Genomic DNA, 21038 nt, shown 5'->3' with positions numbered 1-21038 from the left:
TACATTTTAGAACATCTGTAAATATAGTTAACGAAATTAACTCGTTTCGTTATTAATTTAACCAACAACACGTTTCACCACATGTATAAATATCCATGGTCTATTAATTAACCTCATACGAGAACGAAATGATTTCATATATGATAGATAGAACTAGCGATATCTAAAAGTGCTGAATTCTATTACAAAATAACAAATTAAACGTTTGCACAGTCTCAAGGAAAAGGAACCGACCGTTAATGAAGTCCATGATGCGTGTTACATCCCTTAAAGCATCAAGCACCTCTTCACGTAATAAACTCCTCCAAGATCAAGCGAATTCCGTAATTACTTCAAGCAGAGCATTACCCATCGACCCACATGCTTCACCCCTTCCATCGTCACGCAGACAGACTTGTGTTCACTCTATCCTAATCTATCCACGTCTCTCGACAACTTCTCGTGCTTCGCGTGTATTTCATATATACCGTGAAGCAGACGTCGAGTTCAATTCAGAGTGGCTACCAGCCTGATTTTCTTACCGCTGTTTCACCGTCGAGAAATTGATTCGTCTTTCAGAGAGGGTGATTCTGTTTACAAGGACGGTACGGATTGGAAGGAGGAGGCAAAGGTTGATTACGGAATGGAGGGAGTGGAGATTCGCAGAAGCGAAGAAAAGCAGGCCCTTTGACGTGAAGTGGATCCTCGAGGAGGCGTCCGGAGTCCACGTGGCTTGCCTGCTCGTTTTTCCAATTGCTCGCGTCACCCTCTTCTCCTCAGTGCAGGTTGCCGTTTGATTTCGACGCGTTTCCGCTCTGTTACCGTTTAAGCCTTTGTGCATGTCGACCGTGACGAGGGAAAGGACTCTCTCTCTCTGTCTCTCTGGCTTCTTGCTGTTTCGCTTTATCCTTCTGTCTCTCTATCTGTCTCGTTTTCTCCGTTACCCTCTCGAACTCGCCGTTTAACAATCGCCATTGGGACATTACGAAGGTAGTTGGTCGCCTGGATCTCTAAAGTTCTGTGTGTGCGAGTGACGTTTCGAGTGGAGCCCTTTCCAGCAAGATCTGCGCGTGACCTTTGCTCTCGAGAGAAAGTACCGAGGTTACGTCGACGGATTTAATTAAAATTTGACTGGAACTCGAGCCTGTTCAGAGCTCGCCGGCTCGACGACCTTCGCCAGGAAGTTTTTCGGCAGTTTTATGAACGTTCTATTTACGAGGGTGAGGGAAATATTTTACCACGATACGAGGTTATTGATACGAGGAGGTATTAAATTGCGAAAGAGGGAGCACCGAGTTTCCGCTCGACTTAGGCCAATGGACTCGAATGTCCTCCCTTACACGGATACTCACCCCTATTCAAAGCGAGTTTATTGTGCGGCCGTGGTTCGCCGGGGATCGAGGGATGTTCCGCCTTACTATTTTTCAGTCATATTTCATTCGATCCATAGTAAAGGTATTATATTCTGTATGAAACTTCTTGACGATAGGAGAATTTTAAACTCGTTTGGTAGCAGTTTGCAGTTATTTATCTACTCTAGACGTGTCTGAAGCGATATCTTAGTGACAATGAAACCTATACTTTTTTATCCTTCTGAGAATATTACGTTGTATCTTGACTTGTATACACGATATCCGAAAATGAGCAAGAATTTGGTCCATATTTTATAGAAGGAGGGATGGAGCTGATACTGAGAGTGAAATCACTTAGAAAAAGATGATCTTCATTAAAAGATTTTCCTACAGATTTATAGATCTGTAGAAAGAAAAGAAGTAATAACTTTCGCTCGTTATTTTACTGCTTGGTTCACAATGGGTTAATGTTATTTACTAGAATCAAAGTTACGTGAGCTTTGTATGTATTGAATAAACTTGAAAAAATATTCGTCAATGTTGAATCGTAAAACAATATCCTCACGTTCGACGTACAAAAACCGCGCATCTCTCATCACCTGAGACAACTGACAATTATTAATAGTAGTTAGCATAGAGTTTGAAAGAAACACACGAAAAACAAAAAGAAGAATACAAATCGAGATAAACGATCGGTGTAAGCAGCTGTTCGAAAAAGTTCGTGGCATTGCTGTGCATCGACGTGTATAAAAAGTCGAAGGTGTAAAATACCATTCAGCGTCAGCTTTCGTAAAACGCGACGAACGAGTCGGCGGCGTACCCTGTAATTATTCATTTAATATCGGTAAGCTACGGAAGTGGAGCAACCAGCAGTAATAAAAAGAAACGCGGCAAAAAAGTAGATAGATGTTCGTGAGGTACCGTTGCCTCGAACGAAACTGTATTACCAACAGTTTCATTCATTGCCAAGGAGATTTACGAGACGTTCTAACGGCCGACGAGGCAATAGACTTCTCGTAATTAGCCGCTGTTTCTTTGCCAAAGCGTTAACTTTTTATTTATTTAGTTCAATCAGATCAGAAATTGATCTTGGACGAGTTTCGACAGATTACGTTGCGTGTATACACGGAGGATATGCTCGCGGGACAATACTCGTGGGTACCGTTTGATCGTTATAAATAATCCTCCTCCATCTCTGGATTCCTATCTTTTTCTTTTTGCTAGAATCGTTCAATCTCGGAAATTTCTCTGGGTTATAAAATAAATCAACCAAAACGAGCGGTGATGAGAATTTAACGCGCCTAGTCCCGTTTGTCATGTCGTGGCTCGAGAACGATGGATCTGTAGTTTGATACTGCATGTCGATCGTGAAAATTTATGATAGTTGAGGATTGTTGAATGAAGCGTCATTGTTGTGAGATGCAAAATAATTGGAATAAACATGCTTCTTTTTAACGTGTTAACCAGGGAAGACGAGTTCTGTGTAACTGAAGACTTGAGAATTGTGCCATTGGTGCATATCTCTATAATGAGCGTAGGACTATGATGTGATCGTACGATCTGGAAACGATCTACAATCTGCCTCATGTCTTGTGCAGTTCGATATTCCAATTCCTTGCAATAAATTATGGTTCATCTTACATCTTTGAATGATACACTTTGCAGTTCCATCACTCAGAGTCCGTGCTGATCCCACGACTCTGACTTCATGAAGTTCAGTATCTCACGACCTCACAATTATAGGTTGATGGAACTCAAAAGAAAATTCTACTGCCTTGAGATTGTTCTATTGTATATAATTTACGGCTTCGAAGAGCTGCAACGCTGATCTGTTAATAGCTAATTTTTTTAAACTTAACTAATCGTAATTTTGCAAATCGATTTTCTTATAACTCGCAAAAATTTTTGTATTAAAAACATATTCAATATTTATTACTTACCTTTATGAAGTTTATTTTCCAATAATTTTATTTCTATATATTTATTTGGTCGTGTCTATTTTCGAAATCAGATATCATTGAGCTTACAAATTATTGTTGTCAGATCTTTATTCCAGGAAATAATTCAGACTAATTTCCAGTCATCACGATGCAATGGTCGATAGTTTCCATTGTGCACGATTCATTATCGCAAATTGTCTGAGCAATTTGATTGTCAACGATAAGAAGACCTGCGAAGGCACGGGAACAGAACATCCTGGGGTGTTTACAGGTGCAAATTGCAAGTCGACGATAAATACAATTTACAAGGTTAATGACCGTTAAACTGCCGGGTTTCGCCTCTGACAATTATACCAAACAACATAATTTAGCCTTATTATGTACGCCTGGGTGAATCAGATTCCCTGCGAATAAACCACACTCCACTTATCTCTCGTGTCAAATCAAATATTTGTTTTACTTCGAAAAGATTGAAAATCTACCGATCACGATAAAAAGGTGTTTCATCCGTTCATGTACTTAATTAAATTAAATTCAAATGTGCTATCGCATTCAAATGTGCGAAAAATTGTAATTCTAATAATTGAAAGTTTTAAAGCAAAACCTATACTTATGGTTTTTTATCATTCTTCAAAATGATGTTCATTTCTGATTCCAATCTTTTCTAAGAAAATATCGATCGTATTTATTAATTATATAATTACTGTTAGGATTACGTAAAGAGCTGCATCTAATTAAATCACGAAGGTGTGCAGATAATCGTCGAAACAAGAAAGATATATAACAACTCGATTTTCAATGGAGCGTCATGTTTGATTGGCCAGGCAAAAAGAGAAGGAATACTCAAGGTGTACGTGCATCGTGAAATTTCCGAAGTGTAGAAACGAGCTCCTCGATCGCGTTTACCGGCACTTTTCACACCGCGCACGACGCTCAAACTGTTATTCAAACAGTTAATGTTTGAGAGGTGTGCGAAGCGAATGCGCGTGTTTCACTGTTTTTCTTGTTTACGCGCCTCCGGCGAAAAGAAGATTAAATACCGCATATTCATTTTCGCGTCCGACCACCATTAACCATAACATCCTGTCTTCGTACATACGTACATGTGTACAGACGATCGAAAACACTGGCGTTCGTTTTATCGCGGTTCACAGTAGCGCTCATTGTTCCGTTCCTTGAAGCGACTAACTAATCTTCGCCTGTTATTTCTCGAAATTAATATAATTTCGCCTAATTGGCTTCCCTTTGTCCCCTTCCTCCAATGATTGGGTATGAACTGTTAAATTGCCCCTGGGAAAAATGATCGATCGTGATTTCATCGAGTATCTTTGATTAACTAATTAACTTTATCTTTGTACGGTGAAAAAGTTCGTTAAGCTAGCTAGTTAGTACTTTGTAAACTCGAATTATACTTTGATGCGTGTGCAATGTGCAAAAAAACCTTTAATATTATAGATTATATTTAATTAGATGATTATCTAAACATGGAAATGATTATGTTCCTTAGATGTGTTCGAACAGGCTTATTGGAAATTCATGTTAGATTACCATTCTATATTTACATAATTGAAGTTTATATACATATTGTTGCTTTCGAACAACTTCATCCGTTGTTTTATGCATTGTCGGAATTTTAACAATCGATCATATCATCGGATGGAATATTTAATGTCATTAGATGTATATGCAGATAACCAGTAGTTTTCATTTATAAGATTACGATGAATTGATTTGTATTAATCATTATGATACATACCAAACAAAACTATCGATCCCTTCCTTTGCAAAACTACATAAAAATACATAAAAAATATACAAGAAATTGAATTCTGCATTATTTACTTGAACTATCGTGTCTTTTATAAAAGTACAGAATTTGCATTAACGTTGAAAAGAATTTTTCCTTATCAAGAGATATTATACTCAGAAGTAATATGCCTAGCTGAAGTGTTATACATGTAGTCGTGTCAAAAAAAAGAAAGTATTACAGAACATATCGTAGAAGTATAACAAAATTTGGCAAGATATTACTGATAATCAAATCCATTACAAGCACAAAACGATTAATAGAAGAAAATTTTCGATTCTTCGACGTACCAAATTGCAGTTGTAGTAGTGACCCGGTGCGGATGTCTGAAAATTCGCACGGTTCATGCAAATCGTGGCTTCACCATCCAGGATAATAATCCTGAATCACGCAGGCGCCAAGGGGGCCATCACAAACGATCGTACCAGCGGCGGCTGGTATCATCGACGAGAAGAGATCGCGGATCCCGTGAAACGAATGGTGGAGATGAATTCGCGGCTTCTGTCCCGAGGAACCTTGACGCTCTCTCACCTCGTCCCTCCATGCTCGAAGGATAATTCTACATTTCTAGGAAACGTTTCGGTTACCGAGCGCGACGATTACAACAAGCAAGGGCTTCCGATGACGAGCGTTAATGAGAGGTACTTGAATTTTACACTCGAGGACGCAAAACGATAAAAAAAAAAGGCGAAGTAAAATAAAGAAGAAAATAAAGGAATGGAGTTGACATGGCCAAACTAGTATTAATTTGTTAATCGTTACGTAAAATATTTGATTCAAAGAAAGTAATAAAGGTAATATATAAACAAACAGAAGTAAAGGAGTTTTAAAAGTTTGATAAGTTGGCATGTTATTCAGATAATATTGTAATAAAAATTGGCTTTAAGATAATTACCTATTACAAGAGATATAGAGAGACAAGTAATGAGTATAAAAATCACAAAGGCAGAAAAGGATCCTCTCATTCTGTCGAGCAATGTATTATATAATCTCGAAGAACTGAACAGTTTGAATCGATAATACTTTTGAATAAAATTGAATTCTTATCAAAGGAAATGCATATGCTTGAAAACATTTTATAGAGACAGAATAATTTGGTAATAATAAGACAGGATAAATGTGATGAGAACACACTTGCAGTATAAAACAGAATACATTGAACAGTCTTGTAATTTAACTTTGGTTATTGAATATTGGGCAGCTGACCATCAAATGTGTCAAAGGACCATCGGTCACCCTAGTAATTATCGTTTATTACTGATGGGTCCAATTTCGTGGTATCGCAGGTACTTAGAGACTAAAAGTCTCATTACCTCTTTCCTCTACCATGTACACAATTTACACAACCAATGAGATGTAATAATTCCTCTCCACTCATTAAATATTCATGTCTACTTGAGAAAATTCATAGACTCCGTTCTTTCTCTCTCTCTCTCTCTCTCTTTTTCTTTAATAGAGAATGAATACTATATGATAAAATAGAAGGAAATAAAAATAGAATAAAATTCAAGGAAAGGGAGGAGTTCTCGCGAATCGTGAGACCCATTGGTTTCATCGCTTCCTGTTGTGGTTTGAATCGCTGACAGCCGTGTTCCGGCGTTCCTCGCGGGTGCGGGCGGCGCGGTGCGCTGATAAATGAGAAATTCCCGGGGCCGATTTTCCTCGGTCGTATCGATCGCAAGGAAAGAGTTCAGGGACCCCGGCATGGCTGTAACGTCATTACGAGAAACACGATCCCGGCCCGAGCGAAATTGCCAGTAGTTTTTCCAGCGCGCGCGCTCCAGGCGCACGGAAACACCCTGGAAACACACGATTCTTGCACGACCGATTCGTGTGCATCGAGGCCCTCTCGCCTCGGTGGCACTGTGTGCGCAAACCTGCCGCAAACACCGACGAATCTCAATGCGCACGCTTCCAGCCGCGTATTTATGGACATCTGCGGTTATGTTTGAGATGCTCGCTTCGAGAAAGGATCGTAGATACGAATCTTCTGCTGGCTAGCAGAGACACGAGAAAGACGGAGAGGAGGGTTGAGAGAACGACCCGAGCGTGTACGATGAACAGAAGCGATTTGTTTCTCGATGTGCCGCTCATGCGAGTTTTCAGTGGCCGTCCTTTGGTGCTACCCTCCAGGCTAGATATGATGGAAAAACCGGAAACTCGTTCGGGATGGCCTGTACCTTCGAGTGAAATTTCTTTCGATTGTGAGTTAAGTTCTGAGATAGAATTGAGGATTCTTTCACTTTTTTTTTTATTTTGTTGATGGGTTGGCGAAGAATGGAGAAGCAAATATGGAAGAGATGAAAGGTTTCGTTACACTGAGAGGTCTCTCTTCCGATAGTACTGGGGATTCCTTCTTATTGTGTTTGGGCTTGTAGAAGAATCCATGCTGAAATATGGTAGGAATGGAGCAATATGTTCTCTTGATCGAATTTCCTGAATAGTTAGTTGGAGGTTGTTTAGGGATATTAGCATTCCGCACTAAAAATTGGTTGCATATCTAAAATCTAATAATGTTAGATAAGAAGTTATTACTTCCAATATATTTACAGAATTTTATTATATGAAACATCAGGTTGCAAGTATTTGCTGAAATAACCAAGCATAAATATCGAAAATACTTTCGATTTTCTACATATCACAAATCACGTGAAACGCATAAAATGAATAAAAGTTAAAATAAAGTATCTACAAAATTAAGTTAGTAACCACCGAAATTCACAAGACAATAATAAATATCGTTTGAAGGTTAAACTTGAAATGAAATTGTATTTTCGAAAAAATTTTTACCAGAATCCTACTTTCAGTTTTCGTGGAAAAACTTTTTATCACTCTTTCGAAAACAAATTGGAAATACTTCTCGGTAACGAACGTTAAATCGTCCATAAAATGCGAAAGAGGATTTGAAAATATGTCAGACTCCAAGCATTTGCACGAATCTTCTTAACAGCAGCGTTTTGCTAAAGCGCGTTGAAACGGCGTGCCATTGAAAGCGAGTATTTTTTTCTAAATAGTCTTTTTCTCGGTAACGATAGATTATCATTAACAGGCATAGTCTCAGAATACACGGAACGGCGCAAAAATAATCGCCTGTCTTTTTCCAATCACGCCGTTTAAACGCAGCGCGACTTGAATAATATACACGTACCACGCGTCTCTACTTACATGACGATTCCTATCTCTGTTGAAATTCCACGTGCCTTGACCACACTCTTTCACACATTCAAACCTCATTTCCTTCGATCAATCCTCGATGACTCATTTTACCGCATCTAACTCGATCCTCTCGTTAGAGGATCGCACCTGCACGATAAAACCATGGAACGTGCTCCGTCGTGATTCCAAGTCCTTGGATGGTCAGATTTTTGATCCTGGTGTCAGATTTCTTTAAAAAATAAAGATTAATGTTCCACGTGATTTTGAAAATGCTGCATAACCGTGTACGTAAGTTTCAGCGTGGAATGTGAATTGCGAATATTCCAAACGCGGAGATATATCTAATCTTCCATTAGACTTTTTCGTTAATCGCGTAACGAGCTTTTTAAGTTTAAGATTTTAAACTCATCCGTAAGTTGGTATTGTGGGTTTCTTCTCGAAAAAAAGAACAAAGATTAGGTAGAAAAAGATCAGGTCGAAAGAGTTAAGAACAGAAAAGAAAAAAGAAAGAAGAACGGTATTAGTCAATTGTCATTATTGTTAACTTAAACGAAGAAGAACTACTAATAGTAAAATCAATATATCGGACAATTTTATTTTTAATCGACGGCAGATTAATTGTAGCAGAAAGATTTTATCTCGGCGGATCCAATTATATGCTATTCAAAACATCAAGCGGATAAATTTGACAATTGTTACAAACAGAACGACTTCTAACGGTATCGTTTTGGCAAGATACTACTCTACTTTATTATCCCGGATAGTGGGATTCAATACCAATACCGGATCGCTCCAGCATCCGTTACATGAATTAAGCCATTATATTTGGTGCCCCATGGGGTCTCCATAGATTATCAATCCAATCACACAGCCCGTTCGTTTTAAGAAGTTCACGGAACGGTTTCTCACTATCTTCGAAGGTATACGACCTTGCACAGAGATTCGAATAAGGAGTTACGTACCCTCGAGGATCATATTTTCGCGATCTGCTATTTTCCGAGTCGCTGCCTGGATTTGATAACGCTGCTTCTTACGCTCCAAACGATCCATGGATAAACGATTGCATATTTCAGACGATATTGCGCCGTTCATGGATCCAGATATTGCTTTTAAACAGAGACTTTCCAGAAATGACGGTCTCCAACTGTACGGATATTTATTTCGTAAAATATTAAATAATTCAAATTGTAATATGTATATGAAATATATAAAATGATTGCTGCACATAGTCGAAGTTTGTTGTTCGTTTTATTCTGAAATGTTTTCCGGTGTACCAATTTACTTTTCGCTTGTCGATAACTAAAAGATTTATATAATAAACATCCACAGTCTTGCAGAGATTCTACGTGCAACTTTCTTTTGATTTTAAGAAGAAATTATTATTAGGAAATGTATGATCTGATGAAAGTGAAACTTATTATTATGTAATATATTTATTCGCGAGAAAGAAAATTTATCAGAAGGGAAATTGTTAATACGAGGAACAGTTAGTTTCTCGCGATATGTAGAAAGACTACTATGTCATTATGGTTTGTCATACAAATTTACGAAGCCAGGTCAGCTGTACCTTAAAGTATAGTTGTAGCGAGGCAGAACGAAGCAAAAGGCGACTTAACAAGCCTGTTATTGTTGCGATTACGTTAATTTACTGCTATCGAGGGCAACCGGTCGTGATGGTAATGAATAACCAAAGCGTGATTATATGTACTTCGATGTCCCTGTAGTATACTAAGTAGCTTTACTAGCTGTTTTCAATAATGCAAAGCAATTTAGTACTTCGTTTTTACATCGTATTTTATGTAATTGCTTCTCGTAATTAGAACGTGTTGAGAAGATGATGTAGTCTTTAAAGTGATACATTTTAGGAGTTTAATATATAGAATTTGACATCAAAATTGTATCAGATAACAAGTATTATGTTCCCTTTCTTCGTGTTGGAGGATTAATTGAAAAGTAACGACAGCAGCTCACGGCAGGTTAGTAAGTACGCGATAGCTTATTAGGGGAACAAAGTATTCTTCATTATAGTGGTCGGGCAAAATACTAGATATAAAAGAAAATCAAGGTATAGAAAACGTAACACAAGTGCTATTTTTAGAATTCTAATGTTTAATTAGAATATAAAATTAATTGTATTAATGACTTTAATATGTGAATGAGTTGGACATACCGTAACTTCTTTTTTCTTGAATTTGAGTTTTGTCTAAAACATTTGCGTTTCTTTACGTAGATGAATCGTAGATGAAATTAACGGTACCTGTTAGACAAAATTAAAGTAAGAACCAAACGTCGAAACTTCAAACTTAGAGAATTTAGAGAGAATAGAGAGATTATATTAGAGAGATTAAAGATTAATATTGAGTATATACATATAACTGTTATTATATTATTATTTTATTATTAAACATAGTTTCTATCGCTTTGTTCAACACTGCACAATATAAATTCTGTCTGCGACTCAATATTCCAGCAGTATCCTATAAAACATATTTTCCATGGTTTAATTTATGTAATCCATTTCAATCCACGTCTGAACTCTTATTTAGTAGCAGAACTAACGGGTATTCCACGAGGATATGCTTTAACCACTTAAGATATATCATTTGATAACAGGCTTACGAGGTCCATCAACCTAACCCAATGGGTTTCCAGAGATGATGTAATGGTGGATTGGTTCGTCGATGATTTTCTTAACAGTCCACCGTATTCCATTTCTGTCACAAAATGGCTTATAGAATGTATATATTATCAGTCTATTAAGTTAAGAGCCTAAACTTGTTCGTTATCGGTTTGTGTCGCTCACTCAATGTTTTTATTGGCTCACGTTGTTGTATAGTAAGCGATAAGAAAGCAGTATACTTGCAGTATGTTTGCATACAAACAGTTTCGAACATTCATGCAACCGTAGCGAGGAAGCTGAGCTATAAAACCCGGGAAAAACTCAAAGAAATACGTTATGACTAGGACATCTACGATCAGTTGCGACGTGGACACCTGTAGTTTGAACGTGGAGTATACCAGACAATTTCAAAAACCGTCAAATCCTTCACATAACGAAATATTTGCGATATTGTGAAGATATCCTTATAATCGAAGTATATGCTTTATTTCATCTTTGTTTCATTAGCTTTTCTTACATTAACTAATAAGAACAATAGTAGTAACAGTAATAATGGTTTCTAGCGATCATTGATTGGTCTATGTTCATTTATTCATCAAATACAGTTACCAAAGTTACCAAAGATTTCCATTAATCATGTGCTATTGGTTCGTTTATATTTACCTATCTTTTGGCTCCTAATATTAATCACACATCTATCAGATTTATCTATCAAAGCTTGTCTCCTAGCCTCCATTGATCGCACGCAATCAACGCCTCATTGTTCGATTTTTGAAATTAGCCTACACTAATTTGCTTATGGAACTTATAACTTCCATTGACGATGAAACGTCAGTTCGTCAACATTTACCTATTCTTTTATACTTCTCTTCCATACTTATGGTAATAGTATTTGAAGGTTACAGTCTATAGAAGAGTACATCACGTCTGTATTCTCAAAGTACACTATTCAAAACTTTCCTAATCACAGAATTCATTTCCACATTTAAACATTTCACGCATTCTCCTTCTAATTTCCATCGAACGTCTGTCAATTCGCGACTCCCGTCGCCCCAAAAAATGACAATGACACAATTGTGGCTACGATAATTGACAAACGCATAAGACGATGGTAACAGTAGTGCCATCGCGGATTATTATTATTCATCGCACGGCTCGTGTACCGCGTTCATTGGGACATAGATATGCGATAACACGGTGAAATAATTAGCCATTGAATTATTCGTTCCGCGCGGAATATTCATTCGCGCGGCGGCGTAACGCGCGGTCAGATTATTTCAGGTGCAATGAATTCCTCGACTGGCTGCGGACTCTCGCGGAAAACGCGAGGCAAAGCCTCGGAGGGAGAACTCGAACGCTAAAGCTCATGAAAGATTCGATCGTCTCCTAGTGACGTGTACTGGAACGGAACGAAGGACGTGGTCGGCAGGCCGTGAAAATATGGATAGCAAAGCTGCTCCGCGCCTGCCATGGATGCTGAAGGTGGCGTAATTAAACTCAGGTTGCACGGTCTCTGTGCTGGATTCCTTTATGCTGCTCTGTCAGCTACCGTCTCATGGAGAAATTAACGTACATAAAGCCTATCGTGTTTCATGGAGTCTCGGCTCCTCTCGTGGTGTTCCTTCGACGCTCCTTTTGACGGTCTTTAGAGAAAAGATGGAGCGTCGTTGTTGAGTCTTGAGATTCTTATGTTTAGTAGGTATATCGCTGGCTGATTGGATTTTGGTATTAAATTGGAGCTGAATGTATTAAACTGGCACTGAATATATTGAAGAATATATGTCTAGTAGTCTAGTAGTCTAGGATGGTACATATTGAGTTACTTGAAAAAAATGCTTTTGATATTCCATATATTTTATTGAATTGAGAAGGTTGGGACATTTTTGATAATTTATGTATTCGATGAGATTGGAAGAGGATTATTTATTACGAACTTCTGGTAAATAAGGTGTTAAAATCGGACGAATAATATTCCTAGTTGATTCGTAATCTTCCATTGATGTGTTTTCATCTCCTTAGGTTCGGCTTATATGTCGATATCGACAGTGAACAAAATCCCTAAGAATTGAATTAGAATAGAATATTAAAAGGGTGGGTTATTTAGTAAGTTTGTCATTAAAGATTTTGATTATTCCTATTTGTGGCTGCAATAAATGACACTTGTTGAACCTTGCGTATTCATGTGAAATTTCTATCTTCATGTTTCTAATAATTTTGTGAATTTTGTTACCATAGCAAAATAAAATCATTAAATTAGGAACGCAAGTGTCACGATGCTGAATAGATAGGTGAAAATGTATTTTCATTTGGAATAAATAGCATCGAAAAATTTTTCTCGGAAAAAATATACATTTTCTCAAGTATCCGTTTCCTTTTTTAAAAAAAAAACATAATTTCTATAAAATTTCTTACAAGAAGTAATTACCAACCGTAACAATGTGCAAGAATTCTTCAAGAAAAAATGTGGAAAACAAAGACACGAATAGCTCGAATGCGGTTTGCGTTACGGGTTAAACTATTTGAAAAGACTTCAAATTCATAATTACCATTCAAGCAAATTGTAAATTAATGGTAACTAGAAACTCATGTATTGAATAATACATAAGTGATTCTAACACAGTTTACGTTACCGTTTCTGTATAATTTTAATGTAGGAATTTATATTTATATAAAACGTTGTATTGTTAATTTGAAGAAATGTTGAATCTGCAAATTCAAAAGCTTTGGAGATGTCTCGGAGAGAACGTCACATATTTAATCCTTTCACGAATTTTTATCACTCAGAACTCACTAAAAGAGTATAAGATCTGTGCATTATCAATTTATTTAAAACTGAAATAAATTGATAAAAATTAAAACGCATAGTCGAGCTAATAACTAATAATGTATTATAATAAATAATCAGAACAGGGAATTCCTAAAATTATTTAACGTAAATTAGCGAACATTCCACAATCCACTCGCCAAATATCCGATGGAATAAAATTATCGTGGCAACGACTCATCGATGAGGCAGAATTAAGTGAAATCTCGAAAATATTTAACGAACGTTAATTTGCCGCCTAATAAATGTTCGGCTCCTGTTTAATCCCCGAACAAAAGGACTGGTCCGTTATTTTGTCGAGCCACGTTAAATACCGAAATAAACGATAATCCTAGTCTGGACCTATGACAACGAGGGTGAGGGTATGCGAGTATTGATTTTAGCAGGGGTTCCGCTCTCTCCAGCAACCACCGAAATTCTCCACCCCTGTTCAGATGGGACCAGCGGCAACGATGTCGCATCGAGGACATTCGTCACCAGTCGGGTCGATTTTAAGGCAAGTCGTGCAACATCCAACAAAGAAATGCCGCTGACACGAATGGTAATCGAATTCGAGATGCAGCCGGAGTATTTGTATTTATGGACGTGAGAGGCAATACTCCCGAGAAATTCCACCCTCAATTTATAGAAATCCATATCTTTGAAACTGTAAAATATCTGCGATACGCATGGAAATTCTATGTGAATGTCGTCGATTTCATTCGAGTGTTTACAGCGGCGAATGTTGCAGGAACGGTTCTGGAAAATTTGTTGCCAGTCGTCACGGCAGCCACAGGTTTCTATAGTGTCTTATTATAGGTACGTTGTATCTAATGTACGATATTAAACGTACAATATAAAATTATTGCAATTTAAGAAAGAATGAAACGACTTATAGTTTACAAATTATTGCAATAATATTTAATCGATTTTCGTCGAAAGTGAATAACTAGCATCAAATGCCAGTATCTGTTAAGTAGCGAAGAAAGTTTATGCCACGTTAATCGATAGAGATGAGCATAGAAACGGTACGACGAACTTACTTGATTATCAAAATGTTTTAGACAAATAATTAAATGTTTGGTGTAATTAAATTTAATGAATAAAATAAAGTTTACAATTTAGGACAAGAGTGGACGAAATATGCTATCTTACATAATCACGTACGTAATATTCTTATATCTGTTTTCAAATCTCAAGCAGAAAGGTTCACAGAGCTCTTCACCCAACGATATTTTCATATTTATTTCATCTTCGCGTTTCTCTAAACACACTCACACGTCTAAAACTGCAGAATTCCAATTACTCTGTCTCCCTCGCCAAACTTCGTATTTCCAAGAATAAGCAAGATAAACACAAATAGAATTAACGAAACCGTTTCCACGAAAAGTCAGGTGATCATTACAGTCACGAAGTAGCATCAAGTAGTACCACATAGCAGTAGCGATTGCCAGAAAGCATCGCGATCCGCGATCGACGATCATCCAGATCACGGGGCGACGGTTGATCGACGTGCTCACGGAATCGTGCCAGCGATATAAAGATCTTTCGCATTCTTCCTGCTTTGCTATTTTTATCGTTCGCGCCATGATCCATCGAGACTTTGTTTCAACAATTCAACCGCGTTCGCCGCTCCGCGACTTGGCACGTACAAAAGAAAAATTGCCAAGTGGCGCCCCACAACGCATTTTCGAGGGGAACCTCGCTGGAATTTTGCATTATTGTCCCAGCAGTTCGGTTGACCCCGACATTTGGCAAACGCCACGCGGCGTGTAATCGTGTACCCGGCAATGTCCGACGTCGTCATCCATTGCGTCCACCCGGGAGAATTCATTGCGTCCGTAATAAGAAAAAAGATCGCGTCGCCTCGAGCACGGCAAAGCACTTCCTCCGGCTTCAACACACCGCGTTGTAATCGCGTTCGGATGGCTTTCCGTGTTTCAGGACGAAGCGCACCGAGAACGCCGCCTGTTTTGTGCCCGCATTAACGGTACGTGCTGTTTGGTAGATTCTTTTTGTCCGGTGTTTTATTGATTTTATGGGCCACCGTTAATTTAAGGGTGACCACTTTTTACAGCTCTTTTTCCGTGCATGTCGGTAAGTTTGCAAGTGAAAAAGGGAAGGCAGACATGTTTCATTAACTTTTATGGTGGGGTGTCACATATTGTGTATGAAAGATAAGTCGGTGAAATAAAATGTAGTCTTTTATACTGTGACTTTTTAGATGATAACTGATTTCTTAATTTCTCTATGTACAGGGATTCGATTCTATTTAATCCTTTGTTTCATAATATTTATATCTTATCTATAAGTTTCACTTTGATTTCGAGTTTACGTAGTTTAATCATTTATCATCTTTCAAGATATATCGATTATTTTAAGTTATTCGATATTTCTTAATCTTTTATACATAATATATACAGTCTGTAATATAGCGATATATTGTGCAGCCTGTGACGTACTAATTAAATTTTGTAAATCGAACGAAGAAAATCAAACACAGCGTAGAGGAAGTAATTTCAATTCGATACTCTCAGATTTTGTTAATTGTTCTCCCAACTTCAATATTTTTAGATATCTTGAAATTGTAGATAAGATATTTTGACTAACGGGGACAACATCGATCTCGCGCGTAATTCAACAGAAAGAAAAATTTACTTATATTATAAAGTACATAAAACATTTATTTTTATCGTATCATCTGTAAGTGTACAAAATATAAACTTCACCTATATTCGATGCAACTCTCCAAAAATAAAGTTCGTATCACGTAGCGAACTCAAGGAGATCGTGCGTGCTTCATCGACAGGAAAGCACCTCTGGTGGAACGGTCGTAAAGTTGGCCCGAATCGGCGGAACGCTTTTGCATGGCCTCACACGTTCCACGGCAATCCCGATCGGATTAGACGCACCGTTGGCGAGCGCAATGTGTCTCGCATATTTCCGTCACGCTCGGCCGATCCTGTGCCTCTGTGGCGCCAGCCGGTGTTCTCCGTCTTCCTCTGTTCTTCTTGTCCATTTGAACCATTCCCTCAGCCCTTTTCGTCTTTTTGTCGCCCTGCCCCGGTGGTAGGATCTGGTTCGATAACAATTTTTTCGATTAAGCAAGAAAAAGGATACAAAAGTTGAATCCTCTGATAACGACCATGGGAATTCAAACGAACCGCCGCACCACTCTTCTGTTGTTAATTCTCCGATAACGAACTCGGTCGAAATACGTGGACCAATGAAAATTTTATTACGCTGTGTTACGCTATACTGAAAGATCACTTCCGCTATTAATTTGTTCGGGAAAATTGGTCATCGTTGAAGAGAGTGCAATGATTGAAATGTGGCGGTACTCGACACAGTACAAATACCACCACTTGACACAAACTAGTACCGGATGACGGCAGGTGCAGTGGTTAGCGCCTTAGGTTACGAACGTTCGGGACCCGGGTTTCAAATCCCAGCGACGGTAGTCCGATTTTTCTTCATGGTTATTAATACTCCTATTTGCTGAGATGTGGAGAACCGCCGGATGAAAATGCCATCTGTAAAGCGAAGAAGAGGTGGTCTGCTTTCCCTTATATGCTTTAAGGGATTTTATCATTTGATTGGTTGATTGTCGCTCGGTTACAGCCAGCAGCTACAATTATCACGGACAACACTTACACCTCAGAAATACAGTGACAGACAGAAGAAAGTATAAAATTCAGTAAAATTTTAAGTAAAATTTATATTAAACATTTACTCTGCATTAAATACTTGCCTATTCTATACATAATATGTCCTATAATTACATTATAATTATATTGTAAATTCATTTCTTTTGTCAATTGTAATTCAGTTTTGTCGAATTATTATTATATATAATGTTTCTCCGTTTTACTTTAAAAAATTTGTTTGGCCGTCACTATACAGTGTCTCTTATATAATGTATTCCACAATAATATGATGAAAAAATTGTGGTAGTAGTGATATCAAGTACTAAACGTAACACGTTAGATAAATTTAACACTCATCGACAAGTAGAATATAAAAACTGTATCAAAGAAATCAGGATGAAAGGTATATGAAGAAGTTTGTGATCGAGTGAATATAAAGTTCCTCAGCATTGCTTGAAAATGCGAGGGAAAGTTTGGCGCAAGTGCGCTGCATGGTTTTGTGTAGTGCGTGTGAGATGGGGTAATTTGTCTGGCTGGAATATTCTTGATGGTCTAGAACTTGAGAAAATATGGCTTTTACAGTGGTTGTTTGGTACCTGGGGAGACGTTGCACGCGGTGACGGTAGCTTCTTTAAGGATGAATTATAGTAGCTTTTTACTTGCTTGCAGGTTATTGGATTTTTTACACCTTGTCTAATATCGATTTTCTAGGTTATTTCATGATGATATAAGTAATTTTCGTGAGAATCTTATGAACCAAAATCGATTTCTCGAAAGTTTATTTAAAGTTACACTGGCATCCGATATTCGATATTCTTTGTTTATTTCACAATTTTATATTAATATCTCCGTTTATATTTCTACTACTTGATTTGTATACAGGATATCTCTACTAATTTAGAAATTAGTCTATCCATACAGGTATCTCGTGAACATCACTTTATTTTTATTCTGATAATAGGCATAAATTTTGTCTAAGCAGATGTGTTTGTGAAATTTCAAAATGATCTTTGATTTAAGTAGCGTTCAGTTATACATTATACATTTTATAATAAATATTGTTTTAATTAACATTTCATCTTCAAAATTCTGTATACTTATCGAATATTCTTTCCTACGTTTTTCCTTTTCCACTCCTCATTTCTGTCAAATCAAAATCTTCTAATATTTCAGTACTCCAAATCTTCTAATAAAGAACGTTCATCAAATATTAATCTAATAGGAACCTAATACGCTACTTACTAATCACATATGTACATACATATGTATATACATCAATTGTTTTATTTTATCGTTTAATTGATAACTAGCTTGTAAAAGTTACAGATATGCCAAGTACAATGCTGGTCAGAAAAGTCCAAACTAGAACATCCAAACGTAAAATTACTTTCGTCGTCGAAGCTGGAGACAAAGGGGTCCCCGTGGATTCTCCCGTTTCCAGGTTCCATTGGAGTCATCTTGGAAAGCAGCCGCTACATTGTATCGAAACATTCCATACCGCTAGCGGAAGGGCAAAAAACGAAAGACACTCAGCATCCTGGGTACCATACGTCTACGTGAGGCAATTTGATCCTACGTTTTTGTGGAAGCACGAGCGTTCCAGGTAATGAGTGACGCTTCGCTTTTTCCAACAGTCGGCCACTTTTTTCCCTTTTTCTTTCTCTCTTTAAGAAGCACCGTTATGATTCTACACGGGGACTGAGAGTACCGGTATTCACGAAATGACCGTGCTCGATTTCGTCGCTGAACATCACGGAGGGATCGAGAGTCGTCGCGAACCAACAACACGATAACGCTTCTCCCGATCGACTTTGAATAAATAGCTATACAGCTCACCATTAAGGTGATTTATTTCCACGGAGAATGAATAATAATCGTTAACTGCTATAAAGTCAATCAACGATAATACATGATATGTACATATTGATTCGTAGTAACTTAATCTTACAGGATAGGCTATTTTATATGATACCCGGTTTGTTAAAATTGGGGACTATAACTGTCGTAACCCAAATTTGTACAGTATAAGAATCCATATCTTAGCTTAAATAATTTTAGTAAGATTTTATCGTTGTAAATGACTGCTATATTTTTGATTCCTGGATAGAATATCCTATCTACTATCTTGAAATATCAGAGAAAATTGAAATTCCTTCCTGCGTTGTCATTGTCTTTTTTCATTCAATTAAAAGTATTTGATCACTAGTTCGTAAGAGCTTCCGTAATTTAACTTTCCTTAAGAGGCAAAAGCACGAAGAACTTTAAATATTTCAATGTATCCTGAAGAATAACAAGGAAAACGCTTTGATTTTTAAGGCTATGATGAATCACACCGAAGAACAGGTATGTACGTTTTTCGAGGAAAAAATTTCGGGCATATATTATAGTAACTGTATCATAGCATATTTAGTAACTGGAATATTTTGAGAACGTATTAACATTTTTGAGCAATTTTCATATGAATATACATATCGTGATCTACATCTATGATGCCTGTGATATTGTACGACTATGTAGAACGGAAATAGCAGCGACTAAATGATCTAAATTGAAATATAAAAAGTTATATCGATACGAAGAATATCAATTTTGAAATATTATTAAGTTTTCAGTCCATTTTATAAAAACGAGTATTTTAGTTACTACTAATTGAAGTTACTTATGAAACTTTTTATTAAAAAATCCTACTTCGGCTAGGTTAATCGTAGTTTTCATTTTGATACGCTTCTAAAACATATTTAAAGTTTACATTTAATTCGAAAGTCTTTCTATTTCATCAATCTTTTTTTCAAATCACTCAAATTATCGCTAAGAAAAGTCACTCTCCTCAACAAAGGAAATTTTAAGGAAAATATCTCCACGTACGGTCTCCTCTAGAAAAACTGTTCGATCACGTTTATCAGAACGAGATTAGCTATCGATCTATACAAATCGGCTCTCCATTACAAGACCTTGATAGAAAAAGGAGGAATTCCATAGAATGTAATGTCAGGGTTCCGTGAATTGGACGATCTCTCTCGATGCCCTAGTGAAGGCCGAAGTCGAAACGTCGATTGTCGATTGTCGATCGTCACGGTCGAGGAGTCTCTTTCCTCCAATTCCGTTTTTGTCGTTCGGTGCCGTTCGTTTACGGACGAACAGGTGTTGGACGAATGATACCGAAACGTTACGTGCACCGGATAACGTCACGGAAGATTTAGTTACAGCGACTGGTTTTACGGCTGCCGATTGCACGTTGTTCAGCCCTCGAGGACTTTGGCATTTATACCCTACGAATTGTCGGCCGTTTAAATGTTCGCCTCTATAATTTAATCTCGATGTCGAACGAGAGGTTTCGACTACATCTTCTTCAAGAAATTGCTCGCGAACCATTCGATCGATGAACTATCTACATTCTATAGTCGATTAACAGTTTATCTTCTATCTTCTGTAGTCGTGTATTCCGTAGTTTTCGAGTTTCTGGGACATCCCATTTAATTTGCTTGTTGGCTTGATTCTGGATCGGGAACTAGAAATGAGTCGTAAAGCTGAAAAATGATATGAGCGTATTTAGGTTCTTTTGAATCTTAATAATTCCATTTGAGCGGTATTTATATTTATTTCCCACAAAAAGTTGAAAGTAGATATCTTTTGCATCCGGTATGAAACATGCAAGGAATTTTGGCGATAACGATATTCTATAAATCGTGTTATTATAAACACTGCCAGAAAGTCAAAAATTCGTTTCGTTTATT

At 37.4% G+C, this 21038-nt stretch overlaps 1 long non-coding RNA gene across 1 annotated transcript; it reads left to right on the top strand.

The window, feature by feature from the left end:
• The first annotated feature begins 15408 nt into the window (after positions 1 to 15408).
• Positions 15409 to 19457, top strand: LOC117165787 (uncharacterized). Its single transcript, XR_013058025.1, has 3 exons — positions 15409 to 15647; positions 18631 to 18907; positions 18976 to 19457. It is a non-coding gene; the product is annotated as an uncharacterized LOC117165787 (long non-coding RNA).
• The last annotated feature ends 1581 nt before the right edge of the window (positions 19458 to 21038 follow it).

Source organism: Bombus vancouverensis, chromosome 3 (genome assembly GCF_051014615.1).
Source record: "Bombus vancouverensis nearcticus chromosome 3, iyBomVanc1_principal, whole genome shotgun sequence".
Lineage (NCBI taxonomy): Eukaryota > Metazoa > Arthropoda > Insecta > Hymenoptera > Apidae > Bombus > Bombus vancouverensis.
Note: the sequence above shows the minus strand (reverse complement) of the source record. Positions and strands in the feature narration are given on the sequence as shown.